This window comes from Periplaneta americana, chromosome 2 (genome assembly GCF_040183065.1).
Source record: "Periplaneta americana isolate PAMFEO1 chromosome 2, P.americana_PAMFEO1_priV1, whole genome shotgun sequence".
In the NCBI taxonomy this organism is placed as follows: Eukaryota; Metazoa; Arthropoda; class Insecta; order Blattodea; family Blattidae; genus Periplaneta; species Periplaneta americana.
Window position 1 is genome coordinate 138,674,374 of NC_091118.1, and position 18,737 is coordinate 138,693,110.

The window sequence follows — 18,737 nt, forward strand, 5'->3', positions numbered from 1 at the left end:
TGTAAGAAAATTATTGCAGGAATTGAGATGTTATAATTACTAAATTTCTGTTTAGTTATTTTTTTAAATCTTACCGTATTCTTTGACAGTTATTTCCCTAATTTTTGTAATATAAATTTCATAAATCGAAAGACAATTTGCTGATATTAGTAATAGTTTAATATCAAAAGAAAAATATGAAGACATAGAACATCAATTGACAATGTATAACATTTATGAACCAGACGGGTTTCGATATGAGGACCGTGGCTTTCGAGCAGTATAAAGGCTGTACGTTAAGCAGCTCTTGTTTTAAATGTATATTCATCTTTTTAGCATTTCTAAGTTCGAGGAATTTAATTTTTTTAATCTTTCAGAGATTATCTAGTGAGGTATTTTAAATACTCCGGTATACTAATTTGGAGCAACTTAGTTGTAATGGGATTGCGGATATCTTCAAGCAGGATTTTGTAATTTGGACGCAATAGAGCACAATAATTGATTGACGTGAGATAAGTACCAAACGGAATGTCCATAAATAATACATTGCAAGATTTCGTAGATACAAACACAATCCTAATATTACCTCGTGACCATGACTACAATACACATGTACAGAAATGGCCAAAAATATTGAGCTCGTTCAAAATTAATTCCTAACCCGCGGTTCACATGACTATGACAAATTTCACGTCAGGTGAAGATATACAGAGTGAAAGGAAACCTATTGCATTAATTCACAGAGGTAATAGACGAAGTCAATGTGAACAAGTTTTGTCAAATAAGTTTTTTGATACGTCCAATAGTTTTGAGAGTACGAAATGCAATGCGTTGCAACACTGTAACGTTCCTTGAGGCCATAAATCCGCAGTGGGAATGAGAGGAGGGCGTCTCATAGCGTAAATAGTAAAAAATAACGTATTCTAATGTACAGGATGGGCACAAAGTTCCGTTACCTCTATAAATATCTCAAATAGGCTATAAGCCTATACACCATACCTGTACAAACAGCGCTCAACGAGCGCGCGCGCTCCTTCGGAGCGGGAGAGCCGTGTTTACCGCTCGCCGAAACGGAGAGGAAGATACGTCAGAATGGCATAGACTTTCTATAGGTAGAGGAGAGGGAAACGACCACTCAGCTATCGAAAATGCTTATTTTTTCATAGCTGCTGGAGTAAATACTCTAGTGCCTTCTCTGCGACAACATTTTGAAACGGAGAAAGAAACATAACATAATGCGTAATTACGAGTCGAGACATAAAGATACTTACGATTGTTTTATTGCTGAAGATCGCAGTGAAAAGGTTCAGGGGTTGAAAGCTGCATTATTACCCGAGGTAAGTACAGTCGGTATTTATTTTTTATGAATTTGAAATACATTGTCTTATCAGAGGTACTTTCTTAATTACTCCTATGCCCGAGGTTGCGGGTTCTATTCCGGGCCAGGTCGATTGCATTTAAGTGTGCTTAAAAGCGACAGGCTCATGTCAGTAGATTTACTGGCATGTAAAAGAACTCCTGCGAGACAAAATTCCGGCACATCGGCGACGCTGATATAATCTCGGCAGTTGCGAGCGTCGTTAAATAAAACATAATATTTAACATTTAACGATTTACAGCTCGAACGTATTCTTCTTCATTGTGACCTAAGGGCTAAAGATCGTTTGAATAATACTACTAGCCTGGTTGAGTTTTACAAAATAAACATTAGCAATAATATCCACGACTACACAAGCTGGCTGTGAAAATGATTGCTATGTTTGACTCAACATTTATATTTGTGAGCAACTGTTTTCCATAATCAACTTTAATAAAGGCAGACATCGAACATCTGTAACTGATGTTTCATTATGATCAGTAGGCTACTCTTCCTATAAGCTGCCAACAGCATAAAACCTCGTTTTCATGTACTGATAAATAAAAATATAACAAAATGATATTGTACATTTAAGTAGCTATAGAATTTCTATGATTTCTGTAAAATAAATATTTTTTTTATTAATTAATAATAGTCCAAGATAGTTTTGAAAAGAATGAACGGGAATTCATTTCATGAACACTCGTAATAGTACTTCCTTTTGTGTACATTTTGTACCAGATCACACTTTCTTCCAGTCCACCCTTATACAGAGCGCAGCAAATATCTGCATTCCGCTCATGAGCTGTGAGCCGGCTCGGAGAGCGCAAACCTTCTGCAGGCCTGCTATACACACTATTTACATATGTAATTCCAGTCATAATGCAGACATACATCCACTTTACACTATTGTGTGTCCTAATTGTACAAAGGGTCAGTATTTCCCCATCTTTCTTCTCACGCAAAACAGTGGGTTGCCGGGTTCGGTGTGTCATTCGGCTCAGCATTGTTGGTGTGATCAGTTGGAAAGCGCGTCGCACGGCGTCAGTCGTGTCCTGTGCAACAATGCTCTATGAAACCCCACAGCGCACTGTCACAGATTGTGCGGTTAGGGCTGCGAGGTGGCCAGTCGAGATGAGCTGGTAAGATAGGTAACCCACGGCCAATCCATTGTTGTGGAAACACCTCATTGAGGTGGGGTTTCATGAAGAGAGGTAACATCATGCCCTGAATGAACACGATTGTTGTTCTAATATTCCTACGTTGAAAGTTTTGTAACTTCGATTTCTTGTGTGCCGTGGAAGTGAATCGAGTGGAGCCTAATTGTTAGTCTCGCGCTTGAAGCAAGTGTTTTTTTTTATCAGTTTTGCATTCCTATGTACTGTCGGTACTTGAATGCATCTTATCAGCTTAGATTGTGCACATGGTCTCCATGCAATAGCATTATGTCTCAGAGCAAAGAAGATTTTGGCAATGTTACCTGACAAGAATAGAGATGAAAATAAAGGCAAGTTAGTCATTTTTGTAACAATAATGTTATAAAATGGTAAGCTCGGAGCTGTATTCTTATAAAATGATTTGAAACGTTCAATTCAAAAACAGAATCAAGCCTTTTATGAATTAGAAGTCACTTATGACATTTTATAATTTTTATAAGAGATAGTAATACTTCAGCTGAGAATAACACACAAAATTAAGATATGTAGGCTATGGAGAGAGAGCGTCAGAGAGTGAGAGTGTAGTTGGACCAAGAAAATGAGTCCAGAACTTACGAACAGGAGAAGAAGAGAAAGTGGAATACAGAATTATCTTATGTTACAGCAAAAGATATACTAATAAGACAAAGAGTCCTGCGCAGTGGCGTCGCGGTCTAAGGCACCCTGCCTAGGATTCGCGTTACGGAATGCGCGCTGGCTCGAGTCCTCATGGGGGAAGAAATTTTCTCATGAAATTTCGACCAGTGTATGGGACCGGTGCCCACCCAGCATCGTGATGCACTTGGGGAGCAACGATAGGTAGCGAAATCCGGTTGCGAAAGCCAGCTATAATGGCTGGGGGATCATCGATACCTCCATTCTGGTTGGATGATCGTCCACCTCTGCTTCGGCATGTGAACGTGAGGCCAGCAGCCGGCTGGTCGGTCTGGGCCCTTCAAGGGCTGTGGCGCCACGGAATGAGACAAAGAGGTCCTAAAACTCTCATGCCTTGCAGAGTGAAGGGTAGGGAAAAATTCAAGAAGATGGTAGGCAATATATATTTGATGAATACTGGTCTCTTATAGATTATATAATTGAGGTACATTTTTTACTTCCATCATAAATTCTAAAGCAACCAAACGCATCAAATCAGAACTCAAGTAACAAGGAAAGAAAAGACACGCAGAGTAGTTTGTTTCATACAGTGTCAATAGAGAACACCAACTGATGTCAGTTACTGTTCTCAATCCAGGAGATAAACTGTGAAAGGAATGTGGTTACTTTTGCGTCATCTATTGGAGCGAAGTAGATAATATTACCGTTATAACGTCAGTTTAAAAATCATGCGTTCTCCTGCATATGTTATTTCCTTTATGAAGGGATTAAAAGACCAGGAGATTAACAGTGATCTAATTTTGTAACTAGGGTAGTATAAAAATATGTATATCTGTGTTATCGTTTGTGCTTTGAGAGATAGCCAATAGAGATACGAGTACTCACGTGTGTGACCTTATGACATCAACATTCATTCATAGCATCACCCCGCTGCGTCTCATTCCCTGGAGACTTTCTCGTGGTTGAGTACAGTATAGATCTCTTAAGCTTTGCCTAAGCTTTTCCCGTGACATTTTGTAAGAAACCTTTCAGGACTTGCAACCTGATGGAGCACAACTGTGGCAATAGTGATGTGACATGCTACAGGTGGCATGAGGGTGCAGGAGGAAGGGGAGGTAATCATATTGCCAATGTCTGCACAAAAAGTTAATGTATTTTCTAGACAAGAGAAAAATGTTGTTTTTTATTCTGATGCATGTGGAGGTAAAAATCGAAATTCACATGTAGGCCTATCTGACATTTTCCTCAATGTATTACAGGGCAAGAAAGGTTTGAACCAATTGATTGTAAATTGATGGTAAGTGGACAGTCATATGGAGTGTGATGTAGATCATGGACTAATTTTATTGAAAAACACGAAGACATAGGTTTCTATTTCAGTTCCATATGATTTGTATCAGTTGATTCGTACAGTGGGGAAGAAGAATAAATTCAGAGTTGTCCAGCTGAAGCACACTGATTGTCATAATTTTTCGTCGCTTTTATCTACTGAATTTTTGTGCTCAGAGAAAAAGGAATGAGAAGAATGAAGATGAAGAATTTAAGATCCTGAACTTCTTCCGTCAGGGAAATTCAAATCCCAAACTATCACCATCACGTCTCTACGATAGACTCTTCCCTATCTCAAAAGACAAAAAAGAGCCTCATGGATTATCTCTCATTTATCTCTTGTTCCGTGAGTTCTATCGTGCTCTTCAGTCTGATAATATTCCCGAAGATGATTTGGATCTTGTTGACAGTGGAGATGAGAATTAACTTTCAAGTTAAAGGAAAGTCACTTGGTGATCATTTCATAACTTTTTGCCTATTTTTATTAATGCAAATTAATCCTGGACTGAATTTAAAAAATAACCATAACAAAGTGATTGTTACACAAATCAATATTACATTGTTATTTTTGTGCCTGTTCTTTATTAATGTAAACTAATTCCCGAAGAGACTTAAAAAATGTAATATCATACTAAACTTACTGCGTATTGTAATTCAAATTAACATTAATTATATTATAATAATAATAATAATAATAATAATAATAATAATAATAATAATAATAATAATAATAATAATCCGTGGCGCTACAGCCCATGAAGGACCGAGACCGATCAGCCGACTGCTGGCCTCACGGCCACATGCCGAAGCAGAGGTGGACGATCATCCAACCCGAATGGAGGTATCGTGTGGTTAGCACGATGAATCCCCAAACCGTTATAACTGGTTTACGTAACCAGTTTTCGCTACCTATCGTAGCTCCCCAAGTGCATCACGATGATGGGTAGGCACCGGTCTCATACACTGACCGAAATTTCATGAGAAAATTTATTCCCCCATGAGGACTCAAACCAGCGCGCATTCCGTAATGCGAGTCCTAGGCAGGATGCCTTAGACCACGAAGCCAGGGCACGAGACGAACATTAATTACATCCTGTTATATTTTTTATTATTTTTCGGGGTAGTCATTAATATAAACTAATCCTGGTGTAACTTTATTATTTTATTGACGTTTGCAGCTGTTCTTATTAAAGTAATATAATTCTGAAGTGACTTTACAATTTAATATTATATCAAAGCCACTATTGTTATTCAAATCAGCATCATAACGTGTCATTTCTTCATTTCTGTGCCTGTTCTTAATGTAAACTAATCCTGAAGTGACTCTAAAACTTAAAATCACATAGAATGACTATTGATTAGTCACATCAACATTACATTGTGATGAAAATCAGAAAATTATGTGTTTACTTTCATAATTTATACATATAATTACCGGTACGTATTTTTTTAAGAAGATTAATAAAATTAACTGAACAGTATTGTATAAGCTGATAAATCTATCTGATCAAAACGTATAAGTCTCTATAATCGGTGACAATTTTAAAATAATTAATTCATATTTATTTAGATGAATTCAGCAGCCTTAAAATATTTGGGAATGAGTTCAGTTCAGTAAAAAAACATTACTCCACGACCTGACATATTTTGTCTAAACTTTTAAATACTTGCATCTCAAAATGTGCTTTTAGTGACTTACAGTATATTACTTTTTCCTGGCACCATAGATTTGTCCATTTGTGTGCTGTATGTTAAGTATGTATGTATAATTATGTATGTATATACAGGATGTTTCACGAGGATTTACCGTCACTTAAGAAGCTTATTTCCGAAGACATTCTGAGCAAAAAATTTCATGTAAACATGTGTCCTAATCTCAATATTTTCAGAGTTACACTAATTTAAAGTTGTTTGTAAAATACCATTATTATTTAGTTTTAAGGGTAAACAAATATTACAGAAAAAAATGAACTATTCAGGAGTATCGTTTCTCTAATTGGCTAATATTCTAAAGCTAAAAATGTGTTATGAATTCCATAGTTACTTCGTACAGAATTTTTGTTTTCGATGTTTAACTACAAAATTACATTTTTATTACGCATTTATAACACAATTGTTACAAATCACGCCACTCTTGTAAATTCTTCAAGACTGTACATTAGGATACATAATTAATCTGTAAAGAATCAAGTTCCTAAAGTCGTATGATTTGTAACAATTTTTGTGTTAAATGCGTAAGAATAATGTAATTTTTAGCTAAGAATTGAAAAACAAAATCTCTACAGAACAATTAATAACACACTTTTAGCTTCACAATACTAGCCAATTAAAGAAATGACACTTCTGAATAGTTAATACTCTATTTGTAAAATTCTTTTACCCTTAAAACTAAAGAAAAAAGATATTTTACAAACAACTTGAAATTAGTGTATCTCTGAAAATAATGAGATTAGGATAGGCTACATGATTATATGACATTTTTGCTCAGAATGTCTTCAGAAATAAGCTCCATAAGTGACGGTAAATCCTCGTGAATCACTCTCTGTGTATGTGTGTATATATGTATATCATACATGTGTGTGTAGTTCTATTTTGAAGTTACAAGATTTCGTTGCCGTTCTAATTCAGTATGTAACGTCTTACTACACTGTAGTAAACATAAGGTCACTCACTTGCAAGTCGAGTTGACTGATCTCTGTCCAGAGGTCTCGAATCGAATAGCTCCAGCTGACAACTCGCCGGGCGGACCAGTACTGAATAACGGCTTGGTGTAAAAGTGGTACCGCTACAACAGCTGTTGCATAACAACGTCTCTGTTCCCCCACAGCCACACACTCCGAAGGACGTTGAATCCCCCTTATTATGTTATCAGCTCGCCGGGCAGAGTGCAATAAAAACTGCAAGGCCGTCGAAACAGTGTCAAGAGGAGTCTCTTTGCTCAATTATCGTAATTTGCTCTTGCAGTTATTAAGCACCTAGTTCGCAATTCTGTACTACAACTTCGTCAAGTGATATTTTATTGCCCTCTGCAGTTTACGTAACGGAAAAGAACGTGGTTTTGTATAATAGATGTATTGTGTTCACCCAATTATTATTATTATTATTATTATTATTATTATTATTATTATTATTATTATTATTATACAGTATAACTTAAAGGAATTATCTGTGTTAAGTTAACACACTGTTAACACAGCTTTCCTCACCCGAAAGATATTTTTTCTTCAGTTCTCTCGATCTACGTAGCTAGTCTCAGGCTGCGGTCACATTGGAGGCACGCTTGAGCAAGTAAAATGGAAGCGCTGCGTGCCCAAGCGTGCCTAAAGAAACAAAATTATTGAATGTGGCGCGGCGAAGGTGTTCACACTGGAAGCAAGTTACAAGCCCAAGCTTGTGCACCCGTCCAGTGTTGCCAAACCACCGGTTTTGTAGTTACATCTGTTGTTTTCAGGACAGGCACCGTGCATGGGTCTCAAAATCGTACTGGTGGCGCCGCGCAGTGTCTCAATTCCTAATTAACTACAGGCTCGCAGTCATTCTCTAGTCATGTGTGATATAGAAATTGCATGCGGCTTTCTGCCGATAAAAAGTTGTAATATTAGTAAGAATGGGTTCATTGATTCATAGTGTTCTGCCCAAGGGCAGGTCTTTCACTGCAAACCCAGCAAGCTCCAGTTTTTAATTATTTTATAGACTCAGTGGAAAGTTCAGTACTGCTAGAGGAGTGTAAAAATGTAACTACAAAGTTCCTCAAATATCAGTGCAGTTGTTTGGCATTTAAATCAGATTTCAGACCATTGAATGAGGGTGAACAGTCATATTACGAAAACATTGATAAACTTATATTTTATGTCATGACGTGCGTAATATTTGTGTGTATAATGTCTCTATAAATTACGTATTTTAATGTGATTTAATTCTAAAAGTAGTCTTAATTACACTTCCTGAATAATGGGCGACTGCAAATTCTCTACAACACAACACATAATGAACAATATCATCAACATACTACCTCTGATTGAGGTTCTGGCTGATATGTACATCTGTTATCAAGCTGTACATCTCACTTGACGATATGTGTCAGAGGAAGAACAATATTGTTTGTATGCATATGAAGTCTGACTAGTGTAATTTGTAGCTAGTCGGCGATATATGCAATGGAAGGGAAAAGAAACTGGCCATTCTACCCCATGATATTCTGGCCTAGTTGTCTCATAAGTGGTGCCTTGTTGGTATCGCTTATGAGGTTCAGACTTCTCTTTGGACAGCTGAATAAACAACAAGATCAACATGCGGAAGCAGTTCAATTGATAGTTTGTGTAAAATGTTATACTGTATATTTTAATTCGCTGAATGCACCTTTCAACATGAACTCGAACACTGGCAACGCTGTAAGTAGTTTTGACTTCTTCAGCTGTTAATTTACTATCGTGCAGATACGGTGGAGTAACAACAATCATCCCTTTATCGGAGAGGTTTGTTTTTATTCCGGGAAAACCTGACTTCATCACCACCTTCTAATAAAGTCAATAATCCGCAATCAGTTGTTATGAATGTGTCACTCGATCTGCCTCGGTAGCATTTAGATTTGAAGGCCACCATCTGATCCACATTGGGTGGCTGTTCCACTTCTGAACAATTAATTGTCACTCTACATTTTTCAATATTGCAGGCATTGTTTCCTGAATACTTTCTCTGCTAGGCCAAAACCCAAAATTACAGTAACCATTGTGGATGTCAACATTAAAGTGTCGGTAAAAATAAATTATAATTATAATTGTACGATTAACTCCGAACATCACCCTCATAGCAGAATACGACAATCCGGTTTTAATTTTAATTGGAAAATATGAGTAGACGATTTTCTTTACTAATCTTACTCTTGAACAGAATTTTTCGAAAGCTTTCGATGTGAAATTCACTAATAAATATGGCAAAAAAAGAATATGTATGGTCTACATCTTGGGGCGTTTCGACTATCTATGGTAGCTATTTTTGGGTTAAATGATAGAATTGGAAATATTTCTTATTATGATTCTACGAGTATGATTGTGTTTCAATTGGCTGCAATTTTAACAATATATTCGAAACCACAAATGTCACTCCCATTAGGCTAAGTCTGGTAGTTCTGTCTCATATTTTATTGTAGAATAATTTCGGAAACCTTGTATTTCATTAAACATATCATCTGTTTCTGAACTCTTGTCATAACATTTCTTGTGTGATTTCAGTTCGGCATATAATGGAATAGACACTTGAGTAGACAATTCACACAATTCAATTGTGAAAGAAAAAACAAATCACTAAGAATGGTTTCATTTACTTCTGCCTGTATGGCTACTTCATTTTTCGAAATAACACTTGTTGAGCATTCGCCTTTCATAAAACTTAAATTTTAATCTTTTCTTCTTCTTTATGCGTCTCTTTCGTACCTTTTCGGAGCTAGTTGAGATGAGGCAGTCTTTTTCTTGTAATCTTTTATAAAAAATACTGGGAACGGTATGCTAGTTTTGGGGGGTGTTCTGATCTCGTTCCCAATAAAATGAATACCGCAAATTCTTGCTGCGGGTGTTGGTTTCCAAGGTGAACCATCAACACTTGAAATCAAGAATTAAATATGGATATGAATACATTTAAAAATAGGTATGTTATTATTTATTGTTGCTAATATTATACATAATATATATGTAAAGAACTCAGTAATTATGTACTTTTTGAAATTTAAATGATAAATTCCTGTCGTTGTTAACTTAATGGTTATTTATAAACATAATACTATATACAATCTATTTTTTATATTAGGCCTAGTATATAATAATACTATGAATACAAGCAGTGTAGCCTTATTTACTTTCGTCTGCGTACTGCATGGATCCACAATTAGCGTCGTTGCGCCTGAGTTTTCTGTTTTGAGAATGAATAAAAACAATATCGGTTGGTGTATTCCTATAAGCATTACTACACTCAAGAACACAGCAATTTGCATTACCTTTCCGCTTTTTAGGATCATCCATATTTCTAATCATTTAACCTGAGATGTTAAGTATATTCATACGCTTCAAGCACAACTCTATCGCTGCTGTCCCGCAGTTAGTAACAACAGTCGCCACCAGAGGAGCTTGCACGATGCCTATAGTCAGAGTCCTTGGATATTCAGAGTACCGCAATCGTTTGAGCCGGCAAATGCCGACAAATCCGCCATTGTTAGTCCAGCGCGCGCTATGCAGTATACAGTTGTATAGGGAAAGAATGGAATTTAAATGCGAAAAAATGCATTGTTGCTGTATTCAGAACTGTTCACAGAGAACTGAAAAAAGCGCACATTTGTTTTCTCTGTGACAAGGTGAAATAAATAAGGAAAAAGGAAAGAAGTGACTATAAATATGAAAAGGAACGATTCGCTACCTAAGCGAGCATACATTGTGGAGATTAATGAATGACTGTATTTTGATATTTATTTTTTCAAAATTTGGGCCCGAAAATATTTTTATAAAACTAATCTAGAATTTAACTTGTTTCAGCAATGATATTTCTACATAAAACAAATGAAAATCACGTACCAATTAGGATCAGTGTCAAATTTTTACCATCTCCGCCCTTTCAAATCAAGCATTTCTGAATTTAAGCCTATTTGCTATTTGCAAGAATGACATAATATATTTGTGAAGTTCTGAATTCATTCTTGAGACAAGACTGTATTGTTTGGCTCAATTAGAAAATACAAAGACCGTAGAAACTAGAAACCCCATTAAGGTTAGACTGATGTGAAATTTCAATTTTCTAAACTATTCTAAATAGATCTTTGAAATTTTGTATTTTTAATTTGTAATTTTAAATTGTGCAAATTTAGGTTTTCAAAAATTGCTACTATTTTGGCCAGAATTTTTGTCTACATACGTGTCACACCTTCAGAAACGAAACTTACTATACAATTTTCCTCTTTATTTAATGCACTAGAAGTGTAAAAACAGAAAAAATTCAACTCTAGCGTAAAAAAATTAATATTAAAAAATACTTCTTCTGGCTGATATGCATATATATAATCAAGCAATACATCTCATTTGACGATACGTGTCAGAGGAAGGACAATTGTTTGTAAACATCTGAAGTCTGATTAGTGGAATATGTAGCTAATCGGCGAAGTATTCATTGGAGGGGGAAAGAAACTTGCCACCCTACCCCATTATCTCCTTGCCTAATTATCTCATGAGTGATGCCTTATTGGTGGTAGTTGTGAGGTTCAAATCTGTCTTCAGCCAGTTGACTAAACAATAATAAAAAACATGAGTGTATTAATACTGATAGTAAGTTTTGTTAAGAACATATTCAAAAACCTCTACAAAAAATCATGCATGTAGTACAGAATCTGTAGAAAGAGTAGCATTTTTAGCAATGCAAAATTTACAGAAAATTAAAGTGGAGAAAATTGACTTCAAAAGTTTGGGATAATAATAATGAACCAGGTCTCTGTCTTTTTTATTTTCTAGGTTTTGAAACATATAGAACTAGCATATTATATACAGAACTTATCCTTATATACACTACCATGCTGTGCACACCTAACCTACACTAGTAAATAAAGATGACTAAAAAAATTATGTAAACTTATGGAAACACTATAATAGATAAATATTATTTACAAATCACTATGGACTGTAGACACTATTATAACACTAACAATAAAACTGTTAGAAACTTGCAAATATTTCTTGTATTATAAACAAAAACCAAGCATGGAAAACATGTTGTTATGGCTACTAGAACAAGTGTAATTTTCCTTTAAATAAGAGTTGTGCTCTCTTTTGTAACTGAATATCTTTTAAAGGAAAGCAGCCTTTGAAGTAGGTCTAACACCTGTTGGATTCTATGAAGAAATATTTCCAGAAGTCGAGAAGCTACACTGGCTCAATCGGAAATCTAATATAATAAATAATGTATGAAATATAGCGTAATTTCCAAAATGGTCGCAGAATTCAGAGTGGAGGTCGTGGACGGAGCATTTAAATTAACAGTCAGAGTCCGCAGCCTTTTAAAAATGTGACCCTAAACAGCTGATAGACCGGTCGTATGGTCATGAAAATTGGCAGAAGGCATCTTTAGATCATAAATGAATTTTTAAAGATAAAAACAAACAAACGATTTTTTTTACCAAAAATGACAAAATCTCACATCAGTGAATCCTTGGGGACATTATACTGACATTACTAACGTCCATATTTTTAAAGGTAAACTCACAAAATGCTTATCACTAGTATATCTGGTTGATAATAACACATGTACAAAATTTCGTCTCTCTCTCTATGATAAGTGGATTGCACTTTATTAATAACTTAATTACATAGTGTATTGCTTAATGCAAAAAGTCCCTTGCGTCACAATTTACATTATTTTTCATTGATATTCACTTATAAGATTCTTTATATATATTGGAACAAACATTACTGTTGGAAATTTTCTGTACAGCGAATGGGTAAATTACTAGGAATTTTATGACTATTAATTTTTTTATTTTTATAATAAAAATTCTAGTAATTCACTTATTAATTTTACAGCAAAACCTTATAGTAAGCTTTGATTTCATGTATGTAAGGAGCCATATAAGTGAAAATCACTTAAAAACAATGTCAATTGTATTGGAAACGACTTTTTATATAAAGAGGTTCAATATTTTAACAAAATGATTAATAAAATGCAAACCACGTATCATAGGCGGATGCAATTTTGCATACTTGTCACTATTAAGCAGATATACAAGTGATCAAAATTTGGTGAATCAGCTTCGTAAATATGGTAGTTATTGATTTCACTGTTGTGAACTCTTAAAACTAATGAACTTCGAGAAATTTCAGTATAGTGTCCCCTTATATGCGGAAGCCAGAGAGTTTGCACGAGGAATGCAGTTGGAAATGTTTAGATTTATTGTTACTTTATTTGCAACATTGTTGTTTGCATTTGTTACTTGTAATTTATTAAGTTCTTGTTGCTGTAATACCTATAACTGTGACGTTTATGAAGGAGTGTATTGAACACTTAAATGCGTATTTATGCTATAAAATTATGAAATGAAGTTTTTATACATTAGTATGTTGACGGGTAATAATGTTCTATAATGTAAGAGGATCCTTTAGACGTTTTTGCCCTTCAAATTAAAAATATCTGAGTTTTACTTTAAATATTCCTATCCCACGCGTGCTGAAAAGGACTAACAATGGCGGCCGACTCGGTGATTGCGCTACTCTGCCTATAGTCAGCTACGGAATTTTACCGTCAGCAGCTAGCTATTTATTTGGCGTTTTTTGATGATTTCAGTAGAGGGAGATGATATTTTTAAGTTTTTCTTTTCTGTAAAGATGTTGTAATTGTTTTTATACGTATGGTATTATCACACTTTTTAATTGTGAGAGTATAAAATATCAACGTTTTACATTAACTCGATTTGGTGCAACCACGTCCATTTCCTGCCTCATCCATTGCTGATGTACAAATAAGGTATGCCGCATTCGTTAAAGTGAATCAAATGTAGGCATTGTTTTTGTAAATGAATTTGATATGTTTAATCATAAGGAATAGATAATGAACTGAATTACTATTTTCATGTATTTAAGTTATCATTCCTCATTATAGTTTATGTAAACAGACATATTTAAAGCTTTACTACTCATTTTTGGCAGGCACGTCTCCATCTCAGTGTAAAATCAGATTTCCAACCGATTTGTGTGATTGAGAATGTGTTACAGATGTATGGAAAAAAAAAAAAAAAAAAAAAAAACATAATGTGTTGAAAGTTTGAGTGGAAGAAGTTGACGGTGATTCAGTAGTTCGAAACCTCTGTGTAAAATATGGTATAAAGGGATATTGAATGTGAAATATTCAGATTTAATTGCCCATACTGATAGGGATAAACACAAAATGAGTAGCGAGTGTTTTTTTTTTTTTTTTTTTTTGCTCGGCAACAGTTGCTGAATGAGATACAATGCCGAAAAATTAACTTTGTAGAGTGGAAAAATGTTTCCAACACTACAAGCTTCTGGGCAAAGGTGAGTGTTATTTTAATTTCTAGAGTATTAGAAATATTATAATTTATTTTTATTTTAAATCTCATTATGGTTCATTTCATATTTTAGAGTGGGATTTTCAGTGATGCATGTAGTGATCATCCCTAAACTGGTATTTTCTTTCCTTATCCTACCATTGTCAAATGCAGAGGCTGAGAGGCTGTTAAACAAGATGTATCTTGTGAAAAATAAGCACGGAACAGTATGGAAAATCTCATGGTAAATGCAATTTTGACCACTCGAGTAAAACTGTGAAAATTTGAAAATGTAGTTGCACTTATGACGTATTGTCGCAAGATGTACTTAAGGAAATAGGTAACTTATAATAATAATAATAATAATAATAATAATAATAATAATAATAATAATAATAATAATAATAATACGGTAATTTAAAAACAATATCTTATCACAAAAATATTTTCATAAGAAACACGACACGAGTATGATTTCTTCTGTTTAGGTACAATAGCAGCTATTGTACCTAAACAGAAGAAATCATACTCGTGTCGTGTTTCTTATGAAAATATTTTTGTGATAAGATATTGTTTTTAAATTACCGTATTATTATTACCCTGTGGAGTAACGGTTAGCGCGTATGACCATAAAACCCTAGCCCGGGTTCGAATTCCGATCGGGACAAGTTACCTATTGAATTTTTTTCCGGGGCTTTTCTTCAACCCAATATGAGCAAATGCTGGGTAACTGTCGGTGCTGGACTCCGGTCTTATTTTACCGGGTTTATCAACTTCATTTCATTCAGATGCTAAATAATATGATATATTGGTACAGCGTCGTAAAATAACCCTCTAAAAGAAATGGCTGCATACAAGACGGGTAATGAAGGAGAATCGTCTTGTGAGTTGTAGGACTGTACATCATCGCTCTTGTACGAGGATGAAGACGATTTTGTATAGAACATAGAGTCTACAGAATGATACACACTTTTCATAACTTATTCTATATCTATATAAAATTATCTAATTTCTAAAACTCTATAGTTTGTATTTCAAATTTGGAAGTGATGTGTTAAGAAAAATCAGGAGTTTTTCAAATACAGTTTAGCGGTTTTTTTAAGCTTTTGCAGCGGTAAATGGAATTCTGAGTTGGCAACAATGCACCCGTCTCCCCCGATCAAATAAATTTGTTTCTTCTAGCACGCTTGCCTGTGTGACGTAATATGTGTAGCTATTTTTGTGAGTGATTTTTTTCCATAATGCATGTTGAAGTACTAATAACATGTATTCAAGAAAGAAGAGTAAACTGGGATGGATCTTGTAAGGTTATTCTAAAATAATTAAAGAATAACTCTGGCTGTTTAAGAAGATCGGGAATCATTCGTTTATATTCTCCATCTTCCTCTCTGTCCTTAAAATATTCGTTCACCCCATTCATCCCTTAATGCATCCTCATCTATCATTTAAAACTTCAACACTCCATTTTCCAACACTGAATGCTCTTCGTCCGAGGAATCCATTTCTACAACTAGACTGAAAGTTCAAGCGGTTACTTGCATCCAATGTGACCACACTTCCAGAGCAAGCTTCTAGGCACGCTTGGATACGTAGGCGCTTCCTTTTTAATTGCCCAAGCGTGCCTCCAATGTGACCGCAGCCTTAATCTGTCAGGTTTCTTTCCTGCATAATCTTCTTCATTTCGTCTGCCCATGTGGGTTATAGTCTGCCTCTCTTTCTTCTTGAAGAGAAAATAGATTAAATAGAGAATCTCTCTAATGGACACGCTTAAATAAATCTTACACCAATTGTATTTCAGCATCTATCCTAATTCCATTACCATAATTCTACTATGTTTATTTTTATTTTATGAGGTAAATTTTCATGTAACTACCTCTTTTGATCTCATTATGTACCTAAATTGTATCAGTATGTAATTACTTAATTCCGATCCAGTTTTATGTTCAACTATGCAAGCAATCTAATGTGTAACACTTTTATTAAGCCGCCAATGCTTATCTAGTACAATAGTCATTTACATGAGTAAGATTTCTACATGAACGTTTTCGATACTATTTTGTGTATCATCTTCAGATGCATTATAATAATGATTATAAATATGTAAGCAAGTTTTAAACCTGGTTCAGTATAAGAGAAGGCCTTACGGCCTTAACTCTGCCAGGTTAAATAAAGTCATTATGATGATGATGAAGATTATTATTATTATTACTATTATTATTATTATTATTATTATTATTATTATTATTATTATTATTATTATTATTCCTGTATAGACATTGCACTCAATCGTAGGGATTCTCTAACATTCCCCGTCACTTTTTGTCTCCAGTATTCTTTTTGCATATTCTCGGATCCTACAAACATGGTCTGGCATTTCCTATTCAGTAGTATAGTACAATGTAGACTGTCCATTTTGATTTCAAATTCTTGGTGAAGTCTGCAACATCTTCGATCTTTGTTCTACTTTCGATTTTCTTACTTTTATCCTAACTCTTATTGATAAATTCAAGAATGTTCTGCAAAAACATTTCACTACGAAATGAAACAGTTCATGACTTCTGTCTTAATTTGCAAATGGCTCATGCGTATCGCTTGGGACTCGCATTCGGGAGGTCCGTGGTTCGATTCCCGGACCGACCAACCTGCCTGTGGTTTTACCGTGGTTTTAACAGTTACTTAGGCAAATGCCGGGTTGGAATTTTCATTGCCACGGTCCATTTTCCCTTCCCTCCTCGTGTAGAAAAAAATTAAGATTTTCATATATCATTCATCTTTCTCATCTCATTCAATAGTCATATTCACGTCAAGACGCACGTCTTCATCCGCTTACGGCAAGGGGCGTCCTCTGTTTCTGAGTTCCCAGCCTTTCGCAATATCTCTGCCAGGATTCATTCCTTAAGAGCACTTGCAAGGGCACTCCGACACCTTGGAAGTGCCGTTGGAATGAATCCTATACTGCTTGGTCACCTTGGCGGTGTGAACTTTGAGCGGGGGAGAGTAGGAGGCCCCCATTGGGTGAACGGATGAAGGGTCACATGCAGCCGGTGGGCTGGTATACCCCTTAACCTCATTCAACCCATACACTTCGGGGTGCACAATAGGCCTCTGTATGGCCGACGTGCAAAGGTTCGTCCTAACCCGTTCGTAGCCATCATGACCTAACCTAACCTAACCTAACCTAATTTTCGAATTACCAAGTGGTTCTTTATATACAAATATAACAATAAAGTCTGTTCACTGTATTTTAATTGGTAGGATCATTTCTGCGAAAAACTTGGTAACGTGGCCTGTAAAAGTATATTGCCATAATATATTGTTTTCATTCAAGTATATAGGCTAGGCTTATATATTTCAATATATGAATATATTGTACATATATATATATATATTATTTCAGGAAGTGTTATATCACTTACTTACTGGCTTTCAAGAAACCCGGAGGCTCATTGCCGCCCTCACATAAGCCCGCTATTGGTCCCTATCCTGAGCAAGATTAATACAGTCTCTACCATCATATCCCACCTCCCTCAAATCCATTTTAATATTATCTTCCGACCTGCGTCTTGGCCTCCCCAAAGGTCTTTTTCCCTCCGACCTCCCAACTAACACTCTATATCAATTTCTGGATTCACCCATACGTGCTACATCCCTGCCCATCTCAAAAGTCTGGATTTAATGTTCCTAATTATGTTAGGTGAAGGATACAATGCGTGCAGCTCTGCGTTGCGTAACTTTCTCCATTCTCTTGTACCTTCACCCCTCTTAGCCCCAAATATTTTCCTAAGAACCTTATTCTCAAACACCCTCAATCTCTGTTTCTCTCTCAAAGTGAGAGTAGTGTTATATCAGAAATGTAAATAATATTTTCCAACATGCTACGATCTATGTAATTAGTTTTCTTTCTTTCGATATAAGGACTTCAGGAATAACTTGGTTCAGCTGGTTTTCATATATGGCAGATAATATTTCATGGATAGGTTTGTTCGAAAAATCAAAGACTTCTGCTGAATATATTACACTTAATTCATTTTTCAAACGTACTTGATCAAAGTGACTGTTATAGGACTGAAATAATTTGGTTAGTGCCTCATTCTGGAAGTTTTCTCTATAAGCAGAAAATTTTTGAGAACCTAGAAGATGTGTGAACTGAAGCTTTCCATAATCAGAAAATCTGTCAGTAATTTCCATGTGCATACGATCTAGTATGCTGTAGTACAGCTGCCTGTATTTC

General features: G+C 35.3%; 2 protein-coding genes across 2 annotated transcripts in view; one reads left to right on the forward strand and one right to left on the reverse strand.

Moving 5' to 3' along the window:
* The window catches only part of LOC138694617 (luciferin sulfotransferase-like), a 135,718-nt gene extending 128,377 nt beyond the window's left edge, over positions 1–7,341 (reverse strand). Inside the window, exon 1 of the mRNA XM_069818534.1 lies at positions 7,149–7,341. The gene's annotated coding sequence lies outside the window, so the exon portion shown is untranslated. The remainder of the gene's footprint in view (positions 1–7,148) is intronic.
* LOC138695185 (cholecystokinin receptor-like) overlaps positions 1–18,737 on the forward strand; it is a 663,775-nt gene that overhangs the window by 558,464 nt on the left and 86,574 nt on the right. The window lies entirely within an intron of this gene.